This window comes from Macrobrachium nipponense, chromosome 23 (assembly GCF_015104395.2).
Source record: "Macrobrachium nipponense isolate FS-2020 chromosome 23, ASM1510439v2, whole genome shotgun sequence".
Taxonomy (NCBI): domain Eukaryota; kingdom Metazoa; phylum Arthropoda; class Malacostraca; order Decapoda; family Palaemonidae; genus Macrobrachium; species Macrobrachium nipponense.
In genome coordinates this window covers 41,958,449-41,968,234 of record NC_061090.1, presented here as the reverse complement: position 1 = coordinate 41,968,234, position 9,786 = coordinate 41,958,449, and the positions used below count along the sequence as shown (strand labels likewise).

Here is a 9,786-nt window from a genome sequence, read left to right as displayed (position 1 = left end):
GGATTTTGTAACTAGATGCTTATTATTAATATGACAAAGCTATCCCTTTTTTTTAAAGTGATGTCTAGCGAAAGAATCGCATTTTTGCTGGAAAAGCTGAGTAACAGACACTCATAATGCGTCGTTTTTGTTATTGTCAGTATCATCAACGGCTTTTATTGCTTCTGGAAGGTAAATTGACAGAATCGACTCATACAACTATTTCACTTATGCTCATTAAATAACGATTGCTTTGTGTAACTTTATACACAAACCACCATTAGGATATACATGTGTGTATATATATATATATATATATATATATATATTTTTAAGATTCTACGCTGCCTTTGCACATAAGTACTTATTATTAGCAAACGTATATCCTAATTTATATAATTAAGGGAAGTGGGAGGTCGCCAGCCGGCATATAGACACTGAATACCGGCAATAATGTATTTACTTCTATTTACAATTAAGAAGGCACAACGGATACATAAATTTTCTGGTTAACCGTGGCTAACCGCTGGAGCTTGAAGCTGCAAGGGGCTTGTTATGGAGTGGAATGTGTACAATATCCGGTTCGTAACCAGATTACGTGGAAGCTCAGCAAATGTACTCTCGTCCCTGAAAGGGAAATTTACGACAATTAAAGACTAGTTAATATGCACAGATACGCTAATCCACTTAGCAATTTCTTACACTGCACTATTTGACTTATACAGATTATTTTTCTACTAATGGACGTAGCAATAAGTCTTATAGGAATTACACATTTGGCTATGACTGCTAGTTATAAACGGTTAGCACTTAGACATTATGGAGAGAGACTGCGCTCAGGTGAGGGGAGACGGTCTTGGGCAAGGCCGCCACGAGGGCACGCCGGAGGGCAGGAGAGGGAGAGGAAACAAAGGATCGGTGGATAGGATTTCTTTCTGTACGGATAGGAGGGAAGGATGGGATGCTATCATGGGGAAGGAGGAAGGATAGGTTAGGGTACGAGGTTCTCATACAACAGACACCTACCTTTTAAGGGAGTAGACAGTTGCCGCTCGGAAGGGCGGACAGAGCCAGCACGTCCACCTCCTAAGGCTATCAAACAGTGAAGAAGGCCACCCACGCCTCGGTTTCCTGCCGCGCGTCCTGCGAAGGTGGGGGTTCACCCCCCCCCTGGAGGGTTTTCTACTGGTCAGGAACCTTTTGTCTCTTTTGTTTGAGGCCTATACTTGCAGTATGATTCCCCATTTGGGGGGGTGCCAGCCTGGCGCTGCCGTCTTGCGGTGGCATCTGAAAGTAAGAGACCTCGGGGAGGAGACTGGTCTAGGATAGGTGGGTAGGTGGTGAGACTCCGGCTAGGGGCAGCCCTGCTGCATTCGTTCAAATTCCCGGGGCAGGACCTCTCGAATTGGATGCTAAAATGGCGGAGACCATCACGATTGACAGCCCCCCATTTTAGCAGAGATTTTGTCCTTCAACGGGTCAAGAACTCTGCAAGCAAGGTCTGGAGCCATTCGACTCTGTGTCCCCACACCTAGCAAGCCTCACCACAAATGAACTAATTGCTAAGCTGCATCTAGGGTCAAAATCTCTTAAATAAATTGCCGAGGTTAACTTTAAGTGCCAATTAAAAAAACAAGTGGGCTACAAGGCAGTAACTTGACAACATGGCATGTATTACTAGTTTAACTCAACATTGACCCAGCACAGCGACATGCATGAAACAATTTTCATTGAGTTCATATGGAACCTAAGCAAGAACAGGCAAATAATGGCATGACGCTAACTAAAAGCAAAACAAAGCAAATGTCATAAAATAAAAAAATATTAAAATAAGAGGACAAATAAAACAAATAAATAAATAAAGAAAAATGGGGCCCAAGATGGCTCCTCATTTGTGAAGCTGGGGAAACCACCAAGGCTCAATACATCCAAAATGACAGAGGTAAATACATGAACAAACAAAATGGGGCCAAGATGTCTCCTCAGTTCGTGAAGCTGGGGAGGCCACCAAAGCTCAATACAACATTCATACAACCTACAGTCTAAGTTCTATATATACATGGCATTGTGCATCGGGCACTAATGCCGAGAGAGCACATCGGCCATCTTATTGTCCGTGCCCTTGATGTGCTCAACCTTCCAATTGTAGTCCTGGAGGTCCATACACCACCTCATGAGCCTCTTATTCTTGTTACGGAACTGAGTGAGGTAGATTAAAGGATTATGGTCCGTCAGGACAGTCAGTGGGAACTTATGGTCAGCATGGTAGGATTCAAAATGTTTAAGGGCTAAGACCATGCCAAGTAGCTCCTTCTCGATCGTACTATACCTCGTCTGAGCTGGGTTCAATTTCTTTGAGAAATAGGAGACAGGGTGACGCACCTGTTTTCCTCCTGGAGGAGGACCGCACCCACCCCAAAAAAAAAAAAAACCCCTACATCACCTGGCGTCTACTGCTATTGAGAAGGCTGAGAGTAATCAGGTGTGCGGAGCACCGTCGACTCATGAGGACCCTCTTCAGTATGGTCGTATGGCCTCCCGACAACTCCTCTGTACAGCGGAACTGGTTATCCCCCTTGATAGGTCAGTGATGGGAGCAGCTACTTGGGAGAAGTTTGGCACAAATCTCCTAAAGTACTGCACCATCCCCAGGAACCGTTGGGCTTCCCTCTTAGTTTTAGGATAGGGCCATATTCTGTATAGCAAGAATGTTGGCAATCCTTTGGCATTTTTTGAAAAAAAATTTTTGCCCCCTCCTACCTGGTGGCCCAGGTATGTGATCTCAGACACTCCCAAAGTACACTTCTTCAGGTTGATGACCAAATTGGCTTTCTGGAGTGCACCCAGCACCTTCTTTAGGGTCTGGAGGTGTTCGTCCCACGTTTTGGAGTAGATGACAATGTCGTCTAGGTAGACCACACAATTAGGAATCCCTGCTAGCACCTTGTTCATGAGTTTCTGGAAACAGCTAGGTGCGTTCCGTAGGACCAAAAGGCATCACCCGACACTGGTAAAGCCCGTCCCGCTGTAATGAATGCAGTCAGGGGCCGTGACTCCTTGGCCAATGGTACCTGCCAGTAACCCTTCTCTAGGTCTATCTTACTTAGGAATGGGAATTCGCCCAGGCTCTCCAAACAATCCTCGATGCGCGGGAGCGGGTAGGATTCCGGTTTGGTCACTGCATTCAACTTGCGAAAGTCAATGCAGAGTCGGTCTCCTCCCCCCTGGTTTGGCTTTCACCAGGACTACAGGGGATGCCCAAGGGCTCTCACTCTCCTCAATGAGACCCAAGTCGAGTTGTAGTTTAACCTGTGCCGCCACCCCCGTTCCGCCCGCTGGGGGTTAAGCCGGTAAATAATTTTGCCGAATGGGGCTGGTTCCCTCAAGCAATTCAATCTTGTGCTCCAAGAGCTGGGTGCTACTAGCGTGTCCCGCACGACCTGTGGATGCTGAAGGAGTAATTCCCTGATGTCATTTCTCTTCGCCGTATCTAGTGCAGGAGTGATCAGTTCAAAATTGGCTAGGACCTCCGAATTACTCTGGGGTGAGGAAACCTGGGTGACTGTCCCCACCATTTCGCCCCTCTGGTGGTAGGGCTTAAGGAGATTGATGTGGAGCCACTTAGCCCGCCTAGTGCCGCAATCCACTAGATAGTTTAATGTGCCCTTCTTTCCAGAATCTTGTAGGGCCCATGAACCTTGTGCTTAGAGGCCTCCGCTCTCCAGTGCGGAGAACCAGAACTTGGTCTCCCACTTCAAAACTCCGGTCTTGAGTCTCCCGATCCACCCGACTCTTCATACTACTCTGCGCCACCGTCTCTGAAGCTTTGGCAACATCCCATGCAACCCGTAATTTAGCCTGTATGTCTGGCAGCTCTTCCAGCCAGGAGGCCTTGGTGGGGTTTTCCCAAGCCTCGTAGAGTATATCTAGGGGGCCACGTGTGGAGTGAGCATATAGCAGCTCAAGGGACTGTACCCGGTGGTTTTCTGAACGTGCCTGGCGAGGGCAAACAGAGCGTAGGGCAAATTTTCCTCCCAGTCAGGGGAGCCGTCTCTCCCAACTTGGTCAAGACTGTCTTCAGTGTCTGGTGGGAGCGTTCCACAAGGCCCTGGCTCTCTGGGTGGTAGGCTGTAGAGGTCCGGTGGGCGAATGCCATGGCAGGCATCGCCTCCTTAAACTCCTTTGCCATGAAGTGGGAGCCCTTGTCCTACTGAATGGTGGCAGGGAAACCAAACCTACAAAAGAACTGGGTCAGTCCTCTGACAGCGTGGCGGGCGTTGGCACTTCGGGTTGGAACGGCTTCCAGGTATCGAGTGAACCGATCAATCATCGTCAGTAGGTAACAATTTCCACGTTTACTCCGTGTGGCATGGGACCCACATAATCTACCAAGACATCATGGAAGGGAATGCCCGCTGAAGGGATGGGCTGGAGAGGCGCCCTTGGCACTACCTGGTTTGGGTTCCCAGCGACCTGGCAGGGCAAACAGGAGGCTACTAAGCCTTAACCACTCTTGGGCAGGAAGGCCTGGCCAGAAGAATTGACGCTGGACTTGCTGGGTAGTGCGCTTCACACCAAAGTGTCCTCCCAGTCCCTCATGGGCCATGCGCAACACAGCTAATCTAAGGTTACGGGGAACAACTACTTGCCGGTGTAGCACTTCAGCGGGTTCGTGGGCACCTCGGGTGACTCTGAGGAGCACCTCATCCTTCAACAAGAAGTTCTCCTTAGAGAGGTTCACTATTTCTGCTTCATCCAAATAGGCTGCCTCCCGATAAGGGTTAAGGGTCTCATCCAACTGTTGGTAACGGATGAGCTCGGTCCTGCTCCTTAGGGTGGCTGGTGTGACGGGAGCCTCACTGGTGCCTCCTGGGTCCCCTGAGCTGGTGCTTGGTGGAGAGCTATCCACGGAGGTGGTAAGCAGCACAGTAGGGTCTTGTGTACGAGGCTCGGACTCATGGCTTGGGTGGAGACGAGGGCTCTTGATCCTCCTCCTTTAGCCAGGTTAATTCTCCCAGGTCTATGCCAGCAAGCCACTTGTCACCTTCTACAGGTGCTATATCCAAAGGTTCGGGGTCAGGCTCAGGCTCAGGCTCAGCTGCTGTCATGCACCTTAAGGGCACACGCTGCACTCCCTCCAGGAGGTCCCTACCCAGGAGCAGGTCATAGCCCTCACGGCCTAAGTCAATCGTGACTCCAAGCCTGCACTCTTGGCTGAGCTGGGGCATCGTCACTCTCAACACGACCGTGGGGAGGTCCCTGGTGACTCTCTCAATCCACCGGACAGTCATACGCTCATCCTGCCGGACTTGGGCGCCAGCGGGTACCTGGTGCCACAAGATTAGGGAAACATCTGAACCTGGATCCTCGAATGCTCGGACCAACTGTGGAGGGGTACCTCCTTCAAGTGGGGCTACGGTGATCTCCCCTTCTGCAGGCCGCCCCCGTGATGCGCCCTGAGTAGCGATGGAGAGGACAACTGGGTTTTGAGCTGAGGTTTCGGCTAGGGCACTGCGAGTAGTTCTTATGTGGCCGTAGACCTTGCAAACCTCACAGTATGCTTTGGCAAAACTCCTTTTTGGCCCTTTACCCTTGTGTTTGGACTGAGGGCTCGTATCCGAAGGGGCAGCCGCTGGTGTTGACTGATTTGTCGGGCAGTCTGCGTCAGTGTGGTTGGATTTGCCACCGAGGTTGCACTTGGCGGAAGAAGATGGTTTTTGCTTGGGCTTAGACTTGCCAGCCAGAGCAGTGGCAGGGGGTGGCGCAGTGCGCTGGGACCCTGAGTTATGCCGGACGAGTTCGTATTCATCGGCATACTCGCAACAAGCCCTAAAGGTTGTTGGCTTCTTCTCGGTAATATAGAGAGAGAGCCCTGGTGGGGCATGCCTATGGAAATCCTCAATTTTGACAAAGCTCGTGGAGGTCCTCGATGTAGTGCACTTCGCAGCCCCAAGCCAGAGGGTATAGAGCCTATCCTTCTGAAAAGCCCAGTCAGCCCAAGGTTGCGTGGAGGGCTTAACTTGCCCACGCCACTGACGGCGCCAATGTTCAGGGCTCAGCTTGTAAGCCTCTATCACGGCCTTCCGGACAGCCCCGAAATCTCCTTGTCGATCAACGGGTAAGGCAGAATGAGCAGCCTTCCCTTTTCCCTGCATATGCTTGGCCAGAAGTAGGGCCTTCATCTCCCCTGCCACAGCACATGTCTGGAACACTGACTCCACTTCGTGTAGCCACCTTACGGGATCCTTATCGTCCCACTGAGGAATGAGAGTATGGACAGGCAAGGATGGAGAGCCGGGCCCCGGTAGCGGAGTACCATTAGGTGGTGCTTGTGAGGATTGGAGCTGGGCTAATTCAATGGCTTTGTCCTGCATCTTTAATTCATGCTCCTGCTTCCTTAATTCATGCTCCTGCCGTTCCTTCTCTCTTTCTCTCTCCTCTTGCCTTCGATCCCTGGCTTCAGCCTGGGTTTCTCGGACAAATTCTTGCAATTCTGTTCCATCATATCCGAGCCTCTTTCCCAATTCCATTATAGCCTGGATCTCAGTGGTGGGCATTTTGCTAATTTCCCCTTGAAATGACTACTGGATCACCTCAACAATAATTTGTAAGGGGGGTGTTGGCCATGCAAGCAATTGCACGGAAGGGAAAGACACTCTGGCCAAAGCAGAAGTCTGGCAGCAGGAAGGATACAGATAAAGCGGTGCAAAGTGGCACCACGACCAATAATTGTACCTGGAAAAGACTACACTGTCGAGGTGCGCAAATGACAGGAATACACAGCAGGAGGTGTACCTGTAAGCTATATGGCACTAAGCCATAAACAGGGTTCACCAAGATGGGTGATCCTGAAAGTTAGCTAGGAAAAATGGGCCTACGGCAGGAATCAAAGCGATGGATGATCCCCTAGGCTAGCTAGAATAATAGACCTACGGCAGGAATCAAAGCGATGGATGATCCCCTAGGCTAGCTAGAATAATAGACCTACGGCAGGAATCAAAGCGATGGATGATCCCCTAGGCTAGCTATTAAAATTAGGGTTTGTAGTTGTGGCTGTCTGTTTAAAGGAGCAATAAAAACTCCAAAGGTAAACAAACGTCTAAAATAACACAACTTTAAATTGCCCCCGGGGGGGGGGGTTAGGGGGGGGGGGGGGGGGGGGGGGGTTAAGCGTAAGTTAAGATTGCGTAGGAACTGCTATTTTGGTTTAGCTGGCAATCAATGAAACGCTAATTAATTTTGCTTCACTAGAGATGATTATCCCCAATAACTAATCCCTTCACTTAAAATAAATGAATTATGTCTCCCAATAGTTTAGAAAGATCCACACATTATAATGATATGAAACTTAACCTGAACGATCTAGCACCACCGCACAGGAATTATCCTTTCCCAACCATTACACATGTCTATCACACTTAAGTGAGAAAGAGAAAAAAAAAATTACAAAGTAACAAAGCATATACCGTTATTTACCTTCTCCTTACTCTAAAAAAGTTTGCCCTATTAACATAAACACGTAAAGTCGGAGCTCGAAAGAGAAACACAAACAAACAAACAAAACACCCGTGTCTCCGCTCGGGGTTACGTTTACGTGTGTGTGGGGCTAGACTTTCCCAGGTTTACCCTCTGTTTACAACTGTGCAAAACTAAGTCCCGTAAAAGAAAAAAAAAATCTTAAATCATAATTACTTTGAAATCCCACAATATATTTACATTCAATACAATAAGAACAACCTAATACGACGATTTCCGTTACTATTTATGAACGATATTGTAACTCGTTATGGAAAGTCGTTTAAACACGTGACGGTTGGCTGCCCTGCGAGCTAGCAGCGTGCGTGCACACACACATACACTTTCCGCGGGATTTTAAACGACACTATTTCACAACCAACGCACTCACTTTACACTTTAGGATGTAAAAATGAACGTTAACACAGTGATCGTCTTTGCGTTATGATTACGAACGTTAGCGGGAATTTATTCCTATCTGCCCTGTTTATTATTATGCAAATTCCTTGTTAACACTTACGAGAGATTTTAACGAAATATTAAAGTTTTCTTGGCTGTTTTGCTTCCACGATTCCAACTCCAGTTATAATATAATTTACTCAAAAATGAAGTTAAGGTTCGTCTCAGTCACCAAAGATAGAAAGGGGAATATTTACTTTAAAACAAAGATATTAACCAACTATCTTAGCGAATCTTGGCTTCGGTCGCCAGTTTTAAGATTCTACGCTGCCTTTGCACATAAGTACTTATTATTAGCAAACGTATATCCTAATTTATATAATTAAGGGAAGTGGGAGGTCGCCAGCCGGCATATAGACACTGAATACCGGCAATAATGTATTTACTTCTATTTACAATTAAGAAGGCACAACGGATACATAAATTTTCTGGTTAACCGTGGCTAACCGCTGGAGCTTGAAGCTGCAAGGGGCTTGTTATGGAGTGGAATGTGTACAATATCCGGTTCGTAACCAGATTACGTGGAAGCTCAGCAAATGTACTCTCGTCCCTGAAAGGGAAATTTACGACAATTAAAGACTAGTTAATATGCACAGATACGCTAATCCACTTAGCAATTTCTTACACTGCACTATTTGACTTATACAGATTATTTCTACTAATGGACGTAGCAATAAGTCTTATAGGAATTACACATTTGGCTATGACTGCTAGTTATAAACGGTTAGCACTTAGACATTATGGAGAGAGACTGCGCTCAGGTGAGGGGAGACGGTCTTGGGCAAGGCCGCCACGAGGGCACGCCGGAGGGCAGGAGAGGGAGAGGAAACAAAGGATCGGTGGATAGGATTTCTTTCTGTACGGATAGGAGGGAAGGATGGGATGCTATCATGGGGAAGGAGGAAGGATAGGTTAGGGTACGAGGTTCTCATACAACAGACACCTACCTTTTAAGGGAGAGACAGTTGCCGCTCGGAAGGGCGGACAGAGGCCAGCACGTCCACCTCCTAAGGCTATCAAACAGTGAAGAAGGCCACCCACGCCTCGGTTTCCTGCCGCGCGTCCTGCGAAGGTGGGGGTTCACCCCCCCATCCCCCCCCCTGGAGGGTTTTCTACTGGTCATGGAACCTTTTTGTCTCTTTTGTTGAGGCCTATACTTGCAGTATGATTCCCCATTTGGGGGGGTGCCAGCCTGGCGCTGCCGTCTTGCGGTGGCATCTGAAAGTAAGAGACCTCGGGGAGGAGACTGGTCTAGGATAGGTGGGTAGGTGGTGAGACTCCGGCTAGGGGCAGCCCTGCTGCATTCGTTCAAATTCCCGGGGCAGGACCTCTCGAATTGGATGCTAAAATGGCGGAGACCATCACGATTGACAATATATATATATATATATATATATATATATATGTGTGTGTGTGTGTGTGTGTGTGTGTGTGTGTGTGTGGTGCAGATATATATATATATTATTTTTTTTCTTTTGTACAAAACTTATATGAATTAATCTGTATTGAAAACTAAGGCAGTGTTTAAGTGAGCGCCGTCCTTAACATGTTACCGAATTTTCCGTTAGTAAACCTCTTTGTTGTTGGCGTTATGTACAGAGAGAGCTCTGTGATGACGTTCCTTGTAAAGTAAGAAAACTTCGCTGTACACCAGACCAAGGTAATCCGTTCTAGTGCTAACTGCCTGTTAATTAACTTGTGGGATTTCAAAAATGACTCAGTACTCGACACATTCTGATCATCGTGACAATACATCTAACTGAGCTGACCTTTTCTTCATCTCAAGCTCACTTTTAATTTCCCGTAGGAAGTTTCTCCCCTTTCCCAGGTCAT

The 9,786-nt window shown here is 47.8% G+C and overlaps 2 long non-coding RNA genes across 2 annotated transcripts; both read right to left on the bottom strand.

Annotated features, from left to right (window-relative positions):
* Nucleotides 1-421: 421 nt before the first annotated feature.
* Nucleotides 422-7,911, bottom strand: LOC135200279 (uncharacterized). The gene is made up of 2 exons (XR_010311248.1): nt 7,456-7,911; nt 422-606 (listed from the first exon to the last, which is right to left on the bottom strand). It is a non-coding gene; the product is annotated as an uncharacterized LOC135200279 (long non-coding RNA).
* Nucleotides 7,912-8,318: 407 nt separating this feature from the next.
* Nucleotides 8,319-9,037, bottom strand: LOC135200274 (uncharacterized). Its single transcript, XR_010311241.1, has 2 exons — nt 8,901-9,037; nt 8,319-8,503 (listed from the first exon to the last, which is right to left on the bottom strand). It is a non-coding gene; the product is annotated as an uncharacterized LOC135200274 (long non-coding RNA).
* Nucleotides 9,038-9,786: the final 749 nt, after the last annotated feature.